This window comes from Podarcis tiliguerta (genome assembly GCF_965153285.1).
Source record: "Podarcis tiliguerta genome assembly, chromosome: 1".
Lineage (NCBI taxonomy): Eukaryota > Metazoa > Chordata > Lepidosauria > Squamata > Lacertidae > Podarcis > Podarcis tiliguerta.
The window spans coordinates 73,584,875-73,606,030 of record NC_139534.1 but is presented as its reverse complement, the minus strand read 5'-3'; the positions used below and the strand labels follow the sequence as shown (position 1 = coordinate 73,606,030).

Sequence of the window (21,156 nt, the reverse complement as noted above, 5' to 3'; positions counted from 1 at the left end):
ATTTTGAAAGCAGAATTACATGCCACAACTTGCATGTGTGTGTGTGCGCGTGTGCGTGCTTTTATGTCTGTGTGTGTGCACGCATATATACAGTATAATTTGAATTTAGTGCCTTGAGTTACTGTTGTTACAGCCATGTATACTTCAGCTAATCACCACCGTGGGAGTCTTTAGGTTGAAGGTCAATTTTAAAAATGCAATAAATAATTTGTAAGTTTTGTAAAATAAGTATATTACTTTTATTATTTATTGATTTATGAATCACCTCTACAACTGTCTCAAGGCAGTGTACACTAGAAACAACATAAACAAAACAAAAAACTAGCAAATGCAATTAAAACAAAAAGGAAACCGAGCAAAATAGATGCTCATGGCAAAGTTCCATGTATCCAGTTGGGAAAGCCTGTAAATATGTATTTGGTTGTTTCTGGAATGTGCAGACAGTGGCCGCCTGTTGTGTCTCAACAGGAATGCTATTCCACAAAACAAGGGCAGCCACGCTAAAAGCCCTGCTCCAAGTTACTGCAGTGTGAGCTTCTGAGGTCTTTGGAAGCTACAGGAGAAGCTCTCCTGCAAAGTGAAGAGCAACTCCACAAAAGTTCTTTCTTCCCCTTCTGTTGTACTGGAAATATAAGGGATAACTTGTTGTCTTAAGTAACCTGGTCCTGATCTCTAGAGGGCTTCATATGTTATTTCCAACACTTTGAATTTGGCCTGGTAGGGTATTATATACTGACAGTGTCAGAAACTGAGATATGAAAGCTAGGAGCTAAATGGCACCTTAAACCTATGTTATGGGCACAGCAACGGAATGTCTAGGTTCACTTTTTTATAACAAAAATACAAAGCTGAAAATGAATGAACTGCAGCTAAAATATTATGTTAATTTGGTCTAGTCCTTCCCCTGCCCACCCCACTAATATGCTTAAGAGGGTCTCTTCTCCAGCCTTCAGAGAATAGCTGGAAGTGAGGAGGCAGAAAAAGGTCCTCCTGTCTTTCTACTCCACAGTTTTAATCTGAAGTCTTAGGCACAGTACTGTGCCCAGAGCTCAGAAACTGCTCGTGCTAATGAAATTCCCAGTTGCAAAATGCTCCTAGAACAATGGGAGTTTCGAACACTGTATACTAGCAGTAGTTTGTCCCCAGAGGCAACCTAGCCACCGCGTTCTACACTAGCTGCAGCCTCTGGACCAGATCCAAAGATAATCCGACATAGAGCACATTGCAATAATCCAGTCATGAGGTTACCAATGCATGGACAACCATGGTCAAGCTATCTTGATCCAGGAATGGCCATAAAAGACACTCCTAACCATTAAGGACAGCTGGAGCCAAGAGCAACCTCAAACGATGCACTTGCACCTTCAGAGAGAGCATAACCCCATCCAGGGAAGACAACTTACTGACTTCCTAGACCTAGGGATCACTCACCCGCAGAGCCTCTGTCTTGCTAGGATTCATCCACTCCACTCCACCACTGATTCCAGGCACTGGTTCAGGGCCTTCTAAGGCAGTCCCAGTTCCGATGTTTCAGAAAAAAGAGAGTTGGATATCATCAGCATACCTTGGAGAGGGTGCTTAAGGATCATATGTATGGCCCTCCACATCTCAAAGTATCACATAATACATACATAATGTTATTTGTAGGCTGCCTTTCCATAGTTAACCATGCTTAAGGTGGCTTACAACATGAAAAAAAATGAAAAATTGCAACATAAGCAAAAAATAAAAACATCCAACCAAACCAAACAATTTCCACATAATCCATAATAAGATCTAAAATAAAGATACAAACAAGTAATATAAAAAACTGCAACAACCCTGCCCCCAACGAAAACCCCTAAGCAATTCCCCAACCCAAGTCTTTCTTCAGTAGCCTCAGCTTTATATGGAGTCAGTCAGGGCCTGCAAGGCAGAAAGCAGGTCTTCCAGGTCTCACAGCCAAAATCAGTTAGAGACCATAAGTCTCCAGGGAAGGAGCACCCTAATGAGTTCCCACCCCACCCCTAAAAGGGAAGCTCACACTATCAGAGGCAAGTAATTTCGTTGTCCCCGAAGGGGGCAATGACAATAAAGATATTATTATTATTATTATTATTATTAAGTCATTAATCTAGTACAGGGGTCAGCAACCTTTTTCAGCCATGGGCCAGTCCACTGTCCCTCAGACCATGTGGTGGGCCGGACTATATTGGGGGGGGGGGAGAGAAATGAATGAATTCCTATGCCCCAAAAATAACCCAGAGGTGCATTTTAAATAAAAGGACACATTCTACTCATGTAAAAACATGCTGATTCCAGGACCGTCCACAGGCCGGATTGAGAAGGCGATTGGGCCTCATCTGGCCCACGCGCCTTAGGTTGCCTACCCCTGATCTAGTACAGCCGTACCTTGGTTGATGAACATCTTAGCAGTCGAACGTTTTGGCTCCCGAACGCCGCAAACCCAGAAATGAGTGTTCCGGTTTGTCTGGCGTGGCTTCTTCAGCTTCCAATTGGCTGCATTTGTCAGGACCCACCTGTACCCAGACTCTGAACACAATATTTCCCTCGAAGAGAAGTAGTAGGACCTTACTACCACAACTCGGAGAAATGAGTCAGCATTCCCTGAGAGACAACCTAAGGTTACCCTCTTCTACCCCAGATGGCCCCTGATCCAGGCCTCTAGTCGGCGTCTGCTCTCACTGCTCAGATTCTGTCTAGTCTCGGACTTCTTGCTCAAAAACCTGTGTTAGCTGTTGATTTTCCCATCTTTTGAGAATGGCAGAGTCATATAGCATACTGTTTACAACCAAATTGGATATTAATGCTGTATGTGGATTTGTTATGGCATGGAATGCTTTGTGTTTTTCCTGGAGTTTAAAGGACTCATAATTTTTGAGCAAGCTTAGCCCTTCTTCTTTTTCTAGCTGTGGTCTTCATTAAAGATGCAGTGCTGTTTTAATAAGAAAAGGAAATGGGTCAGGCCCTATTAGGTATTCAGTGTGTGGGTAGGAATCCTTTGACGTGCATTCGGGGGAAGCCTACAAGTTCGGAATTGCTGCAAAGATTCCAGAGCAAAATAGAATTCTGTCAGTTGCAATATATATTACAAATAAACCCTCTTACAGCCACTGAAAGTGAAAGGTTACAAAAGGTGCCTGCAATCTAGCACTTATCTTAGTATCATTGCAAACTTGAAAGGATGAGAAACCTACGCAGATCCTACACAGTGGAGTCAAGTTGTTATAATATACTCAGTTGGAAATGAAATCATACCTTAGAAATAAATTCATCATATATATTGACTGCCTAAAATGTGTGTGCTTTGGTTCAAGGTAAAATTAAGTTTACTGCAACAAAATGAATTCTGATTTGTGTGTGTGTAAAATTTAGAATACAAACCCAGACACACAAGAGGGAACACCTACAATTCAACTTTCTGCCTCTCTATGTGCATGTTCAGTACATTGGCTTTTGTAATCTTTATGTGGCCTCAGTTTGGAAGAAATAATTGCAGGCCAGATGTCTACATTGTGCAGAACTGTCTCTTCAGCTTGTCGCCTAGTAATACTTGTCTTTCAAAACTGGTTTGTGTAGTTGACCTTACAAATCATTGTGTGAATAATCAGGAAGAAAGCCTTGAGGGGTACATCACAATTTTAATCATTTCTAAGAGAAAGGGCCATAGGTCAGTGGTGGTGTAAAATGTGTGTGGAACCTTTTCCAGTCCACGTTTCATATGCCTTTCTGAGTGGCAGCCACCAGTAGTGATCAGGGCCAGGGGCAAAAGTGAGTATTACCTCGGTCTTTCAGCCAAGCAGGCAAGAAACTCTATCTGAGTTCAAGGACATATTCCAACCAGGCAGAAACATGCAAGGGGGTACAAAGCAGGGCCAGTAAGGGGCATGGCCTGTGGTGAGTCCAAACAGCAAGAAAAGGAAGTCTGGAAGGTTGCATTTGGCCTTGCATCTGCTCCTCATCCATGCTGTACATCATGTCTCTAGTTCAGGGCTGGACTACATCATCCCTAGTTAGCAGGACCAGTGGTCACGGATGTAATGGTCCAAAAACAGCTGGAGACCCAAGTTTGGGAAACCCTGAACTTGTTCAATAAATAATATATGCAACCTTTTCCCCACCCTCCATGCAATCCAAATTAGGAGGGACTAGGATGCATGCCCTTTTTGCTGGGCACCTATCCCCTGCCCCCCAAATAGTGACTGTACCAAAGTTTAGAACTTGTTTATATTATGGAAGTAACTGGATATAATGTTAGTTTAGTTGCAGGGCTGTTCAAGGTTTTTTCCTCGTCATCTTGAAATTGTTTTTTTCTTTCCTTCTTTGAGTAACTCAAGTATTCTTGGAGAAACACTGCAAAATGACTATATAGTACTGCGTTGTGAATCATGCAAGCCTCTTTAAAAAATCCAATTTATATCAAATTTTCCTGTTGGTTGTAATAGTGGAATTTGACAGCGATTTATGCTGCCATCAGCCAGAACTTACAAGACTGAGGTTTAATATAATCAGATCTGCCTCTCTCTAGAGGTCCCCTATAGAACCCTGAGAATGCTGAATTACTTTGTAAGAGGTCCTATAGCTCTGTATCAGAACATGGTTTCCCAGTTTCTGAAGATAAGAGGCGGAATTAACGTATTTTTCGCTCTATAGGACGCACTTTCCCCCCTCCAAAAATGAAGGGGAAATGAAGCCTGGAGAGCGAGAGGGGTCCGTGCGCACCGACCCCTCTCGCTCTCCAGGCTTCAGGAAGCTATCCGCAAGCCTTGGGAGCCCGCGGGAGTTCCAACCAGGAAGTCTTTAATTAACCATAAGTTTCTGTTTTGTCTCAACTGGGAAACTATGGTTATCAGCTTCTGAACAAGCTAAGGTATTAATCACAGTTTGAAGCTCTTTTAATATCTTTCCTTGTTCCAAAGCTGGTCTTGGCAGTGGTGGCTTATTGACAGTGTAGTAGTAGTAGTAGTAGTAGTAGTAGTAGTAGTAGTATTTATTAATACCTTGCCTTTTCCCCTGACAGGACTGAAGGCAGCTTATAAATAAAAATGAGAATTGCTAAAAACATAGACAAAACAATAATTTAAAAAACAATTGAACTGCGATAGAATTAAAACTACATACACATATAAAATCTGTTTTAAACATACAAATGATTACATTAAAAACAGCATGATACTAACCCTTCCATTAAAAGCAGTCGGTTCCCAAAAGCCTGTTGGAACAAGAAGGTCTTCGAAGGGGTGCTCATAATAAAAATGGGGCTCCTTTTCTGATCCAAAATATATGAAAACCCATTTAGAGCTTATTTCCAGTGTCAGGCTTCATACCTGGAATGTGTGTATGAAGTAGTGTTAGGGAATGTTTCTGTGCATATGTAGAGTGGGCATATCTCTGGACAACTGTTTCACACATCTGCCCATAAGAGGTACGTCTTTTGCACTAGACTTCCTTGTAGGTACAAAGCCTTGCAGTTCAGAAAGACAGAGAGAAAGAAAGAGAAAAGGTATTTAATTGCTTAGCATATGCCCCCTTAATACTTGCCATTCCCTCCTGCCTAATGACTCTAATACTGTTTTTGTTTAAAAACTTTCTCAACCATATGTGGGGAAGACTCCTGAGTTAGTACCATGAAAAATCTCCTTAGTGAGAAGCCAAATATATGATGACTTTCTCCTTAACCACTATGCAAGTAGTTAAGCAATTTCCTACCATTCATTTAGTGTGAAGTTTGGCCATTATTCCCCTTTTCCTTTTTGTCAGGTATTATATGTTATGTGCTTCACACTGAATCAGTCCTGAACTTGTTCTTCCTTCATTTCCATTCATAACATCGAATGAACCAGTTCTGGCCTTAGTATTGTCTTCAGCTGATGAGTCACCAAGCCCTCGACTGTGTTGGATTTCAGAATGTGCTAGTTAGTACCCTCTTGAAATCAGAAAAATACTGAAGAAATATTCTTGCACTTTCCTTCAGATAGGGAGATCTCAAAAGCTTCTTAAACTTTGCCAAGATTTCAAGTATGGCTATTTAATTCTGCCTGGAAGAAAATAATTTCACTGTAGCTTCCTCAGTGCTTCATGTTGTGTTGTCTTAAATTTTCAGTATAATTACCCAAGGTTCTTACCACTGTATATGTATTTAGAATTATGCCTGTTTCCATATATTTTCCAACTGGAGAATGTGTTTCACACATGATCATAAATGGGAGCAGATAGGTGGTTTATAAAAGTCTAGATGTGTGGGAAATGGCCCTGGAATTAGAACTATGTTTACATCGATTTGGTGTTTTGGTATGTTTTCGCTTCAGTGAGGCTCCTTTGTCCTAGCCATCATTTCTTGAATGCAACTTTCTTTGCTGCCTGGGACTAGTTGTACCTGCCGAGGTTACTGCTGTATCAATTAGAGAGTAGACATAAATAAAACTAGAACTGTTGATACTGTAATGCTGCTATACAAATGTATGGTGCGACTGTGTTTGGAATTCTTTGTACTTTTCTGGCTACTTCACCTCAAAAAGGATATTGTAGAGCTTGAAAGGGTTCAGAAAAGGGCAACCAAAATGATCAAGGGGATGTAGCAATGCCGCATGAGGAATGTTTAGAGAAAAGGCGCATAAGAGGTTACATGACATGGCATGGAGAATATAGACAGAGAAAGGTTGTTCTCCTTCTCAATACTGGAAGTCCAATGAAGTTGAATGTTAGAAGATTTAGGGCAGATCAAAGAAAGTACTTCTTCACATGGTGCATCAACTGTGGCACTTGCTCCCACAGGAGGCAGTGATGCCCATCAACTTAGATAGCATTAAAAGAGGATTGCACACTTTAAAACCCTTGCCTGATGATGTTTTTTGTGTTGTTGTTTTTTAAAATGTTAGTTGCAATTGTATACTTGGAATGTCCAACTGGGTTCAACCAGATTCGTATCGGACTATAAGATGCAATGAATTGGGCTGGAATGCAGATGATTATGTTCACCCAAGTAACTGTTACTTTAAATTCACCCATTGCATTTTTCATGCCCATTTTTATAATAAGAGTTCTGGGGGGTATATACATGGCCGCATACTTTCACTTAAGGCTTTCTTTGCCCTGTACAATAAAAGGTACATATAAATTAGTTTGAATTCCAAGGTTCTTAAAGCTTTTAGTCATTGCAGGCAATGTTGCTGTTCTCTGGCCCTAATGCTATATACACAGTATAAATAAATGACAGCAAACAGAGAAACAGGTAACTTCATAAGTAAGAATAAGTAATACTATTTCTCATATAAATGTGTGTTTCAGTGTGATCTTGACTTCGGTGAATCAGAAATGTCAATTGTCAAGTGATTATTCAAAAGACTGACTAGATTCTGTCTATAGGAAGCTAACTGAATTTAGAGTATGGGATATAACAAACCATTGATAGAATGCTTTATATATAACTACTTCCATCCATCCTTATGCTTTCCCCTCCCAATATGATCTGGGAAACACCCACCCCGGAGCCAGCCCCTGAATCAAATTGGGGGCAGGACTAATGTTTAAATAGGGTTTATAAACCCTCAATTAAAGATACCATCAGGAGGTGGTGGGAGATACTGTGTCTGCTGACCCCACAGAGTGGGAGATTCAATCCTGCTAGGGCTGCTTTCACAACAATTTCCATGTGAAGCAGCCCTCTGTAGCCAGCAGAATTGTACTCTCCGCTCATCTATTGGTGAGGGAGGGTTTAGCCCTGCTCAGTTTAACTGTGTGTGTGTGTGTGTGTGTGTGTGTCCCTCCTAGGAACAGGCACCTGCATTCAAAGAAAGTGCTCTTAGTCCTAGGCTATTTGAAAGTCCTCTTGCAAACTGACCTGCCCTTTGTACAGCTTCAGTTTGCCCTAGGCAGCCCAATCTTGGGTTGGCTCTGCCCAACTTGGCTGAAGCCTGTAGCCTATAAAATAATGATGAGACTTGAATGTTACCTTAGCTATGAGTTCCTGATGATTCCTGCTGCTACGAGCCATTTATCAACAGGAGAGGTTTTCAGCAAACCATGGCTAGCTGTAAGGTAGTAATCCCATTTATAGACTGATAGTAAGTGAGGGCTTGTTTCATGCAAACACATAAATTGAAAGCACAGGAGTGGCGGGATACCCATTCCGTTTAATCTTTGGGGAATCAACCGTACAGTGGTACCTCTGGTTATGTACTTAATTCATTCTGGAGGTCTGTTCTTAACCTGAAACTGTTCTTAACCTGAAGACCACTTTAGCGAGTGGGGCCTCCCGCTGCTGCCACGCGATTTCTGTTCTCCTCCTGAAGCAAAGTTCTTAACCCAAGGTATTATTTCTGGGTTAGCAGAGTCTGTAACCTGAAGCGTATGTAACCTGAAACGTATGTAACCCGAGGTACCACTGTATACCTAATCTGAATGAATAGGTTCTAGAAAATTATATAAAGTAGAAGTTATTTAACAAAACTCAAGCCTGGGTATATCCAGTGGGAGCTCTGCACCCAACACTCCAAAATTCCCTGCCAACTTCTAACTTAATTTCTACATACTGTATTGTAAAACTTCAAAAGGAACAAGTTGTAAAACATTGTAACAAGTTGTATACCGTAATTGTTTTGAATTTGTTTTCAATGGCTGCTACAAATTTAAACTAATATGTGGAGAAGAATTTGAGGAAAATATAGTTAGTGGAGTGAACACAATAGCATCAATAACTAAAGGCAGCTCAGTGTTTCAGAAACATTGTTGCATTTTTCTATTTTTTAGTGGGGAATCACTAAAGGCCCAGCTGCCTGCAGTTGCATCGACACTCATTCTGTGGCTTCCCCACTTTCCATGCACATAGTGGAACTTACTTTCAAGTAGACAAAATGCTTGATTGAATTAATTCATTTTTAAGAAGCACAGATTCCCCAGGAAAAAACATCCACCTGGCTTATGATTTTTGGTACAAATCTACTTCGGAGCACTGCGTTTTATTTTACATATGCAGATATTATTACTTTACAAATGAAAGCACAAGCTGATCCTGGCTTTGGTTTCATATTTTTATGTGGGTGGACTTTGTTTTGGTTTTGTAAAAAAAAAGTTTAGTAATTTAAAAAATAATAATTTGATAACCATGAGTGTAGTGTTTTTCTTTGCTTTAACTTAAAACAAAACAAAAAAAAATCCTGCAAAATAAAGTTGGTTATTCAAGCTCTTTTTAACAACCGAACAGCTGGCATTTAAAAATAAGACACAATATATTTTTGAGTTTCTTCTCTTTGCTATAAATGATCAACTAATTGCCAGGGTTTTGTTTTGTTTTGTTGCAGAACTGACGCACTTCTTTAATTCTAAGGTCAGATCCTGTGAACATTTGAAGCTTGAATGACAATTCAGATAGTATCTTGGGGTGAAATGCTTGATGCAGCCAGTACTAAAACAAACCTTCTTGAGCTTTCTGACGTCTTTTTGCCCCATAATCAACTTAGGAGCTACAGCAGGTGGCTTGGAGGTAGAAGTAAGTTAACGATTAATAAGGCGTTTGCACATCTTTTGCGTCACTTTTTATTTCCAAAGCATCTTGCTAACAAGTCACCCAAGGGCTTGAGATCGATCAGGAAAATAACCAAAGGGATCCTGTGGTGCAGCTGATACTGATGATTAGAAAACAGAAAAACCCAGAACAACAAATAAGAGTAGTTCATTATTTACCTAGCTACAGTTTTTGCTGATTGATCAGGGTTTTCTTAAGTAGAAAGAATATGACTGTGGGCATTTGAAATACAACTGCTGCATATTTTATATGTATGTCACTGTTATCAGTGCTTTGTAGAATATTGTTGCTTGCAATTTAATAATTTTAAAGGTAATAATATGAAACTTAAAAAGAAAAAAAGCTTTACAAGAAACATATCCTGCAAAATGTCCCAAGTAGGACATTATTATTTGGGGGTAGAATTGCTGGGCCATGAGAGTTCAACCCACTCTGAGCTCGCAATCCTTAATTAAAAAATATGCCATGCTGTTTAAAGATGAGTTGCATGAATAGTTAATAGGGTGCATGGTGGCTAATGAATATACTAAATAAATTAGGCAACGTGTATTAGTATTTGCATATTGCTTTTAAAAATTGCTGTGAAGCCTCTGTAAGCTGTAGCTGAATTTTCTTGATCAAAATAATTCCGGTAGTGTCTCATGATGAATGAAAATTGATGTGTTGGTCCTTTCGGACTTGGAAGAGGGCAGAGCAGGGGTGGAGCAGAATGGGCTGGGTGTGCTTATGCATGCTCAGCTGACACGCATAGGAGCGGAAACAAAACCCCTGCACAAAGCCACATGTACATTTTAAAATAAAACTTAATTGGTCACTTGCCATCTCATACTATGCACTTAACTATCTAAGATAGCACCCGAGTGTGCAAGCAAGAAAACAGCTGATGAAGCACCTCAGCCTCACTGACAAAGCTTCAAGGTAACAAAAGTTCTGAAAGAACTCAAATTTGAAATTCCTGGTCTTCCAACTTCTAACCGAAATACTGTGGTACCTCGGGTTAAGAACTTAATTCGTTCTGGAGGTCTGTTCTTAACCTGAAACTGTTCTTAACCTGAAGCACCACTTTAGCTAATGGGGCCTCCTGCTGCCGCTGCGCTGCCTCTGCACGATTTCTGTTCTCATCCTGAAGCAAAGTTCTTAACCCGAGGTACTATTTCTGGGTTAACGGAGTCTCTAACCTGAAGCGTCTGTAACCCAAGGTACCACTGTATGTAACTTGCCCTTAGGAGCAGATGCTGTTCCAAGAGACAGAAAAGTGGCCAATGTAACACCAGTCAATATTTCTAATTGGATTCTTTGTAATCATCTCAAGCTCAATATTCTCAAGACAGAACTTCCCATCTTTCTTCCCATTGTCACCTATTTACCCTGTTCATCAGGCACAACATCTTAGTTTTCTCTGACTCTTCTTTTCTTCCCACCCCAATTAGTATGTCATCAAATTATGTTGCTTCTTCCTTTACAACATTACAGAAAATAGCCCTTCCTCTCTGTTGTCAAAGAGAAATCTTTGAAGCATCCGCGGTCCTCTCCCACCTTGACTACTGCAGTCTTCTTCTTTGTGCTCTTCCACTGACTTACCTCGGTCTGCTCATATCCCCTCAACAATCTGTCTGAAATAGTCTTACAAAAAGTTCCATTCATGTCTTTACAATTGCACCAGAGCAAGCCATCACTGCATTGTCACCTAAGAGTAGGCTTGCAAAACTCTCTTCCTAACTAGGAGAAGAGTCTGCTGTTATCTCATGGTAAATATGCATGTCAGAGCCAACCGGTTTTAGAGACTGTACATAGGTCATTCCACAAATGGAACAAGCATTGAATCATTCATGCACATATGTGATATCAGGTGACAGAATATTCCTTTTGATCTATTTGCCTGAATATGCAAATCAATGCTCTCATTGGAGATCACTGTATTTCAGTGTACTGCTGCAGTATTTTATACACTTATGACTTAAAGCTATAATATTGGTGTTGTTGCATAATAGCTTATTATGTCTCCTAATTTAGTGTGCTTATAAGAGTAATGCATTCATGCCAATGGAACTGGCTGGACATATACTGCTGATTCAATATACTTTGGAAGCACACTGTTTCGGAAACTGCTTAGTACGGTTGTACTCAGGAAGAAGTAGTGACTAGCGGTACGGTTCTTCTCCCCTGGCTTCCCATTGCTGCTGATTACTGAAAGAGGGGAAGGCAGTGGGGGTACAGTGTAAGCGCAGCAGTGGAGTCAATCCATCGTTCCTGCCACTGCACTTGAGTCAAGCTCCCCATTTTGCTCCTCCCTCTTGGTAACGGGCAGTAATGCCTGGTGAGCAATGCTTGTGCTGCCCTGCCAGCCATTACTGGTTGGAAGGATCCTGTTTCCCCTTGTCTAGAAACCTGCCTCTTCCCCTGTTGACTTTGGGTTTGCTTAATGCAGTGTAGCTGGCCAGTTTTGTGGGGCCAGCTGGGTGAGAAACTCGCTGAAGGCAGACACAAGGAAGTTTTTTGTTACTCTCTACTCCATACATTGCAGATTATTGTGGGTCCACATTTACACTTACTCCCTCATACGTGCACATACACAATCACACATGCAAAACCGTTAGTTAGAGGCATGATGTGGTTTTCAGTTTGGGTAGTAAACACGTTCAAAACTATTCTAGTTTACCAATATACTGCTTGTTCCATTTTTGCTGAGACCCTTAAATGTAAAATGCAACAGTATAACATTTGAGGGAGTGGAGTAATCTAAAAGCTCAGAACTCAATATGAGGAGAGGGGCTTCATGAGCCTGAAAATACTATTTTTATGTTATCTGCCTCCTTTCCAAACCATTTATTGGCCACAAATTGTATAGTGTCAGGTGGCATAATGACAGTGTGGTTTGCCATGCATTCTATTTTTATATCTTTATTTAAAACTGACATGTAACTCGCTGTACCTGAAACCCCAAGTGAGACAGTTATTGGAGTGTAACAAAGTTTTGACGTCAGAACTGCTATTTATTCCACTGGAAACCATTAGTGATGCATTACCCCTTGGCACTTGTGTTTTCAGAAACAGAGTTAAATTTTTATGACTGGTTTTGGCCAATTAGAGTTCTTTCTCAATATAGAAAGAAGGAGAGGGGCCTTCTATAGAGTTTTAAAGATGTGGCATCTCAGCAATAGAATCACTGTAAATTCTCAATCCATGATAGAATTAATTCAGTTGCCTTTACATGCTTCTATTTCTATATTTAAACTGATCATGTGTATGCTTTGAAGTAGAGACTCGGGGGGGACGGGACAACTTAAAATAGTGCAGTAGGGTGAAATAGAATATGGAATTCCACACTCAGTTTTGTTTATCAGTGAGGACTATATACACCATTAGCCTGCATGAAAAGATATATAGTTCTATATTTTTATTTTAAAATAAATAATAGGGCATGATGCAACCGTAAATTTAAAACTCTTTAAAATCCACAAATCTAAGTGAGATACTTGTGTGCACCTATTACTTCCACTAAACCTATGTGACTTCCAAACAGATGTGGCTAACCTGTGGCCCTCCAGATATTGCTGACCTACTGCTGCCATCATGCCATCATATTCACCAAGGAGACCCTCACGTCTGCACCACCACGACCTCCTTGACCACTCTGCCCTACCAAGTACAGGGTCCACTAGTCACCACTGGCGACTAGGCTGCCACTGTCCAAAAACTGCCCACCTCTGTTATAGGGTTTTTAAAACCTGGCTCCCAGGAAAGGGAAATAAGTCTTCTTTGTTTTGCCTCATTCCATAATAGGTGAATAGTGTTAAAAAATAAAGTATGATGCTTATGCCTCACTAGTTTAAAAGCACACACTAGGAAACAGATAATTTGGGGCTGTAGACGGTGTGTGAATTCCATTCAGTGAGAGGTTGGGGGTGCCATCTGCTTATCAAGGTGTGAAGGAAAGAGAGATTGCTCTTAAGTGTTTGTTTACCACTGTCAGTCTGTTTGTATTTTGAAAATGAAGGATAATGCCATTGTTTCCAAATGTAACATCAGCTGCAACAGACAGATTTTCCTGCTGCCTGGTTTTCAGTATCTCATGGGGATTTTGAAATATGCACGTTGCATATATGCATGATGCTCAAATCCCGTCTCTCAGGCCTATGTAGCACCGTCTTTCATATAATGCTCTGCCAGCGCAGCTGATATGATCTGAAGGCGTCGGTCTTGGTTACAAAAATGAGTTATTTCAGTTTCTCTCTTTAAGGTATAAAATGCTATGTTTAGTTCTAAGTTGTATCATTGATGAATTTACCATGACGCACCAATCTTACCATGATATAATACATTTGTCTTCTTTAAAGGGCCACAATCTAAATTTGTTCTGCTGTTTCCCTGTTTGAAAGGGATAATCAAGGAAAATTGGGACTCCTTAGCCAGTCTCAGCACACCATGTTCTCATCTGTTGGCTTTCAGCCCCACATTCACAGCCCTTATGTTTCCCACTTCCCTTTTTGGAGAACCACCGATGTAAATAAGTCCTTGCATTCAACATCCCGCTGCACCACTGGTTCCACCAGTACAAGGTTTTCTCCCTGTGCAAGAGAACAATCTCCCCCTCCCCCTGTGCACCCTCTAAAATCTGTCCCTGGGGTTCTCCTAACCCTCCAGCAAAGTACTGGAAAGAGAAGAGGCAAAGTCCTGTTGTGCTAGTGCTAAACTTTGTGCTAGCCACAATTATTTCATTGAATGCTGCCCATTGATAATACATAAAAGAAAATATTCAGAAGAAAGATGTTTTGTCCACTGGAGAAATTAATGCTACATTTGGTTCCATCAAACTCTTGGAAGGAAGAGTTGTGTCCATTTAATGTTGAATGTCAAGGATTTCAGACACAGGTTTAAAGATCCCTCTTACAAAAGCAAAAGTGAGGATCAGTGCTTGACACCCATCTTAACATGAGCACAACTCTTCCTTCCTCTTCCTTAAAATTTAGCTTCTAGAATTGTGTTTCATGCTTCTGATTTTATTTTTAAAACCGCACACCCTTTGTGTTTCATATGGACATCACAGAGTTCATAATGTTTCACGATTAAAATATCCCTGTGGCTTCTGTTGACCTGACTAATAAAGATGCATTATGGTAGATCAGCAGTCATTTTTCCTGTGCAGTAGGATTCCTGTCCTGCCTCTTTTGGAATCCAGGAGGCACAAAGACTTTGCTGTGTGGTTTCAAAAACCTTCCTCTGCATATAAAAGAAAGGAGGGGAGCATATTAGAACACAGAGTTCCATATGCACTTTGGAACTGCTGGTTCCTAATCCAGCTCAGAATAATGGACAATACCTTTTCTGGCATCAATAGTACCCCCCCCCCTTTGTATCAGTTACATTCTGCCAGAGAAGCAAGTTTGCCATGTTTGCGAAAGCCAATATGCAAAGAATTGTCAGGAAAAAAATTCTCCTGGACACCAGCTTGGAGAGATGTTGCATAATAACTACATTAGCCATGTTTTGCCATTGGGAAAATTGGGATTGTTTTATGCCAAAGCAGAGAACCTACCTGTTGCCAGATGAAAATGGAAAGACAGGGCAGTTTTCCTCGCACGTAGAGGCTACTGAATTGTTAAGGACCTCATGAGAAAGGCTGTATCCTGTTTGGTCACAATGTTTTATGTCGAGGTATAAAATAAATAATGTTGTGTATCAGGTTTTAAAATGTCTTGAACAGTGGGCAAGGCAGTGACCTTTTCTCTCTTCCTGTTGCACCTGTATGCCTGGCAGCCTTACAGAGAATGACATCCTTAACACAGTGACATGCTTATTCCAAGAGAGATGGCAGAAGTGACTGTTCACTGTAATTCCCTAGGTAGTTGATTTCTCTGTAAGTTTTTCCAGTTCATGCATCACTTCCTAATGAACTCATCTGACTGCAGCTTTTTATTTATTTAAAATCTTGTTGGAAAGTCATCAAAACAAAAAGGTTTTTTGTAAGGGACAAAATGGGAAGCCCGCAATAATACGTGGAATTCTCATAAAATTTAATCACCTACCCTATTTTCATTTCAGAGACTTTAGCTTTTAAAAAGTTAAGTTATTATTCCTTTTCACACATGTGGTTTTATTTTCTGGAAAAAAAAATGGCTTAAATTGCTATTTAAAAAGGGAGCCTTACTCTCAGTGCCCCCATCTCCAGCTGTTTTGGACTACACTTCCCATCATCCCTGACCACTGGTCCTGCTAGTTAGGGATGATGGGAGTCGTGGTCCAACAACAGCTGGAGACCCAAGTCTGGGAAACCCTGCTGTAGAAGCATTTTATATTTTTACAGAGTTTGTAAAGAAGAGACTGAAAAGTAGTATTTTGTATATCTTTCACCTTCATTTTAAGAGTGTGTATATGTGTGTGTGTGTGTGTAGTGCATTTGGTTTGCCAGAAATGGCTTTGTTGTGGATACAACTATAACCTTGCTAACAAATCTATTGATAAAGGGGAAGAGAGAGATACTGTAACTGCTTTCTAGATGTCACTATGTAGGTACACAAATAAGAATTCCTGTTCTCCATAGTCAGTCTACCCTACCACAAACTTCCAGTTGAAATGACAAGATTTCTATTGAAAACCTTGCACAATGATATAATTAACTAGTCTCATTTAAAGAGAATCTTTTACTTTTACTGAAAATGAATTGCACCATGTTTTTATGCACTAGTTAAAGGTGAATTGGGGAACTTGTTTTCTTTGATCAAACTTTGGAAGATCTGAGAGTGCACTGTCTATGTTTGTGTTTCACTGTAGATTCCCATAGCCAAAAATATTCACCATCTTGTCTTGTAAGGATTTAATTTAACCTGGGGTTTGCTGTGGCAGCTTAGGCACCTCTTGCAATTACTAAAGACCTTGTAGGAGGCATAATCCTTTTATCATTCATTGTTTCATCCAGCACTACCACTGACTATGCTAAGGGTATGCATATGTAGCAACAGAACTGTTGAGGCAAAAGCTATGAAGAAGTTTACAAAAGACCTCTATGAAAAGACCTCCTTGAAGAGTTAACATTTTATGATGTGGGGCAGGGGGTGGGATGTATAAATGAGTTTTGCTAGTTGAAGGAAAACTTGGGAGTAGTGACATTTGTTGTCCAATTTTAGAGAAGATAATAAAAGTTCTATACTAGTCTGAGTGTTTATAACAGTCTTACAAAATGTAAATCAAGCTCAAGTGTGAGTCATATGTTCAAACAATTGAATATGTAGGTGTGGAAAGAAAGATCTGTTTTGACAGTCCATTTTCATCTACTTTCTGAACCCTTAATATTTCTGTCTGTTTAAAAAATCAGAATTAGTTTTTACACCCTGATGAATACACAGATGCATTTTAAATTAGCACAAATGTAAGGACCATTTAGCTATATTAAATTGAATTGAAAATGGGACTTAACTATGCAGGAGACTTGTAGTTCATGGCCAAAATGTTTCCAGAATGATGTGTAAATTTATGGAGATTGAATAATACTGCATTACTGCTTGGTAATAAATCCCATATCTTTGAAAAAGTGAAGGCTACAATCCTAAAAACACTTACTAGTGAGTAACCTCCATTGAATACATTGAACCTGTCTCAAAAGAAACATGCTTAGGATTGCACTCGTGAGTTGGGAGAAATGAGTAAGAATGTATTCATCAATTGGAGATCTGAAGTTTTGGAATTACTTGATTCTATGTAATGACCAATACTTAGCTGCATTTTGCAAAGAAGAGTTGGTTGATTGGTTGAAGTTATTGTGCAGTTGATACTATAGCATTTTGCTAGGTCAAAGCAGATGGTTCAGAGTGTTCAAGTGAAACTGAATAATAGAAAGCACGTTCATGCTTCTTCAAAATATGGCTGCATTTGCATTCAGAAGTACTGGTTTATGTCATCACACAAGTGGTATTATAGCACATGTAAAATTATATTACGGTACATACATTGAAATTGACCACATTGCATCTCTCTTCTGAACCAGTGCTAGTCATTTTCCTAACTTTTCCCTGGCAATATACTATTCCAGATTTTTGTCTTCTTAAATGCACACTGATATACTTACTTAATATCACAATTTGTGATATTTAATTTAATCACACAATTTGTGATGTTCCATGAATATTTAAAACTCTTACGGGGACTCTCGCTCAAGCAGAAGGCTCTCCCTCTCAGTCAAGGAGACTAGAACCTTTCCATTGTTTGTGTGATGGTGTCATGCCCAAAGGCTGGTTTTATTGATCACTCAGCTGCTTCAAACCTATGGTCACTAAATTAAGCCAGTGGTAAGGTAAAGGTAAAGGTACCCCTGCCCGTACAGGCCAGTCTTGACAGACTCTAGGGTTGTGCGCCCATCTCACTCAAGAGGCCGGGGGCCAGCGCTGTCCGGAGACACTTCTGGGTCACGTGGCCAGCGTGACATCGCTGCTCTGGCGAGCCAGAGCTGCACACAGAAACGTCGTTTACCTTCCCGCTAGTATTTATCTACTTGCACCCTGGGGTGCTTTCGAACTGCTAGGTTGGCAGGCGCTGGGACTGAACGACGGGAGTGCACCCCGCCGCAGGGATTCGAACCACCGACCTTTCGATCGGCAAGCCCTAGGTGCTGAGGCTTTTACCCACAGCGCCACCCGCGTCCCAAGCCAGTGGTAGTGGTCAGTAAATTTCTCCACACCAGTATTTTATCTTTTCTTCTATTATTTATTACTATTTTTAATTTTGCAACCATAAACAGAACAACTTACACATAAGCAGGAGAAATATTAACCCATTGGTTTTTTCATGTTTAATTGGGTGTCTTTTATTAGAAGCTAGTAATCAGGCCTTAATTTATAATTTAAATAACCCTCTGATACTTTCTTATGAAAAATGAACACCAAAACTGAGGTTTGTGTTAACATGATTTTTTTTAAAAAAAGTAAGGTGTCAAAAAGGTAAAGGATTCCCAATCTTGTAGGTATTATATATTTGAGACTAATTTTGCTAATAGTGCAACCACATATATCTCAACAACCTGCTTCTAGAATAAAAGTGTGCTTTTCATTATGTCCTTCTGGTGTACATCTGTTGGGGGGAAATTTGGTGAGGAAAAAAACCAATAGATCATTTTCTTCATCAGGCACTAGTGGGATTGTCCTTTCTTCCAGTTGCTCTACACAATATGTTTTGTACCTTAAATATGACCGTTTAGCTAAAGAGCCCTTTAACCCATTGTGGGTTTTTGACCATAAATTCAAAATATCTGGACTCTTGAATATGTCATTTGGAGTTTATAGTGTAACTAAATTGTACAGTACAGTCTATAGGTGCTTGTAATTAACATTTCTGTGGTTTTTCATTTGCAGTAGGAAGCCATGAATGACAGTTGTTAAATTTGAGAATATGAGCTTTGCTTGCAGTGTATATTAAAAGAAATTGGATTTTTTTTCATCCTGCCATTTTTCATTTTCTTTACGTTCGGAGATTGATGGCTGCTGACAGAACCTGGAACAACAAAAAGCTTAACCTGGCCATAGTTGAAGCATGTGATTCTTTCCTAAAATTGCTAAGTGTCCTGAGGTCTCAATATAAATTTGAGCTTCCTGTGATTTGTGGCTAGATGTAGCATATTCTGCTTACCGAGACACAATATTTTTCTATTCAAATAATTTTACGTTGTTTTTAATTTGAGAACTTGTGCCAGACACAGGCTTTGTTTTTGTGTGTGTATGCATTCGTTTATTTAACACCTGGCCTTTCCCAGTACAGAATCCAAAATGGCTCACAGCATAGATTAAAACAGATGCAGCTAAATACACACAATCATTAGAAATATTTTTTTAAACAAATCAACTAAGTAACTCTATTAAAACAGCACTAGAAACACTCAGAACCATTTAAAAGCATATACAAAAAGAAGAAAAACAGAGTGGTGGGGCAGGGAATAAAATATACAATACCTGGTGGCCAAAGGGCTGTGTAAATTGAAAAGTCTTTGCTTGCCAGCAAAAGCATCGAAAGGGCAAGGGGTGTGCCATGGAAGAGAGTTCCACTTGTTGTTTCGTTCTTAGTTGCTTTTGTATGTCATCTTGGGAGTTTAGGCATAACGTGATTAGCATTTAAACATCATTTGCAGAGAGCTGGTTCACAATGTACAATCTTGGTGGTTAGAGTTTAGCTGTTGGGCTCATCTCAACCTCTCAACAAATACGGCAGTAACAACGTTTCGTACCTGCAGTTTCCATGAAACCCCATATCTTCAAGATCCTAATTGACAGAAATAGGAACTGCACTGTATGAAGTTTGAAAGTCTGAAAACAACCATCTTTAACAGAAGGTCTGTCACATTCAGATTTAAAATTCTATTATTTTGGATTGGATTTGCATCACTACCTATAGATGAACAATGAATATTTGGTGCCTAAATACATTGTGGGCTAGGTTGTGTGAGAAGTTGTGCTGTCTTGCTTAGAATTGAGAGGCCTTTGGATTACACATAAGAAAGCTGCAACTACGCACTAATAATGGTAAACACTGTAATATTTTTTCATGTTTCTGCATCATTTAACTTCTTAAAAAAATATTGGGGTATGTGTGTGTTAGAAACTGCCATAAAAAAGAAATCTTCATATTTTTGACCTGTTTTTTGGTTACACTCCCACTGTTTGCCTTGGGGCAGAGAACTATAATTTGAATTTAAAGATGTAGATAAAAGTTATCATTAAAGCAATATCTGCAGTTATCTCTAACCACTAAATGTGGATTTTAAAAAACAATTAAACCTTCATAGGCTTCATAGGCTTCGACAGAGGAAGAATTCCAAATATTACTGTTTTGTAATATTTCATTTTGTTTGCTTGCTTGCTGTTACTGTCCTGTATATTTGCTGTCCTACAGTCTTTGCATTATCTCCATACAGACATACTTATTCCTCAGGAGTGCTCTGATGGTGTTTCCTGCTTGGCAGGGGGTTGGACTCGATGACCCTTGTGGTCTCTTCCAACTCTATGATTCTATGATTCTATGATTCTATGATTCCTCCTGAAACATCAAATGAGATAAAAGATAAACTAAAACTCTCCTGTGGAGGTGGGGAATTCTAAATCCTTTGGGAGAAGCTATGCCCTTGAGACGCGGGTGGCGCTGTGGGTAAAAGCCTCAGCGCCTAGGGCTTGCCGATCGAAAGGTCGGTGGTTCGAATCCCCGCGGCGGGGTGCGCTCCCGTTGTTCGGTCCCAGCGCCTGCCAACCTAGCAGTTCGAAAGCACTCCCGGGTGCAAGTAGATAAATAGGGACCGCTTACTAGTGGGAAGGTAAACGGTGTTTCCATGTGCGGCTCTGGCTCGCCAGAGCAGCGATGTCACGCTGGCCACGTGACCCGGAAGTGTCTCCGGACAGCGCTGGCCCCCAGCCTCTTGAGTGAGATGGGCGCACAACCCTAGAGTCTGTCAAGACTGGCCCGTACGGGCAGGGGTACCTTTACCTTTTGCCTTTTATGCCCTTGAGACAGGAGGCAGAGACAAAACTAAATTGACTCCGGCAAAGGGAGGAACCTCCCTTATCACATAGTGGCTTTGAAGCACATAGTATTCAGAGATCAGTCAGAGTTGCTCTTTAGTTATATATCTTCTCCTCACACCCTGGTCTATTATCTCTTTC

The 21,156-nt window shown here is 40.1% G+C and overlaps 1 protein-coding gene across 3 annotated transcripts in view; it reads left to right on the top strand.

Moving 5' to 3' along the window:
* METTL15 (methyltransferase 15, mitochondrial 12S rRNA N4-cytidine) overlaps positions 1-21,156 on the top strand; it is an 84,584-nt gene that overhangs the window by 42,020 nt on the left and 21,408 nt on the right. The window lies entirely within an intron of this gene.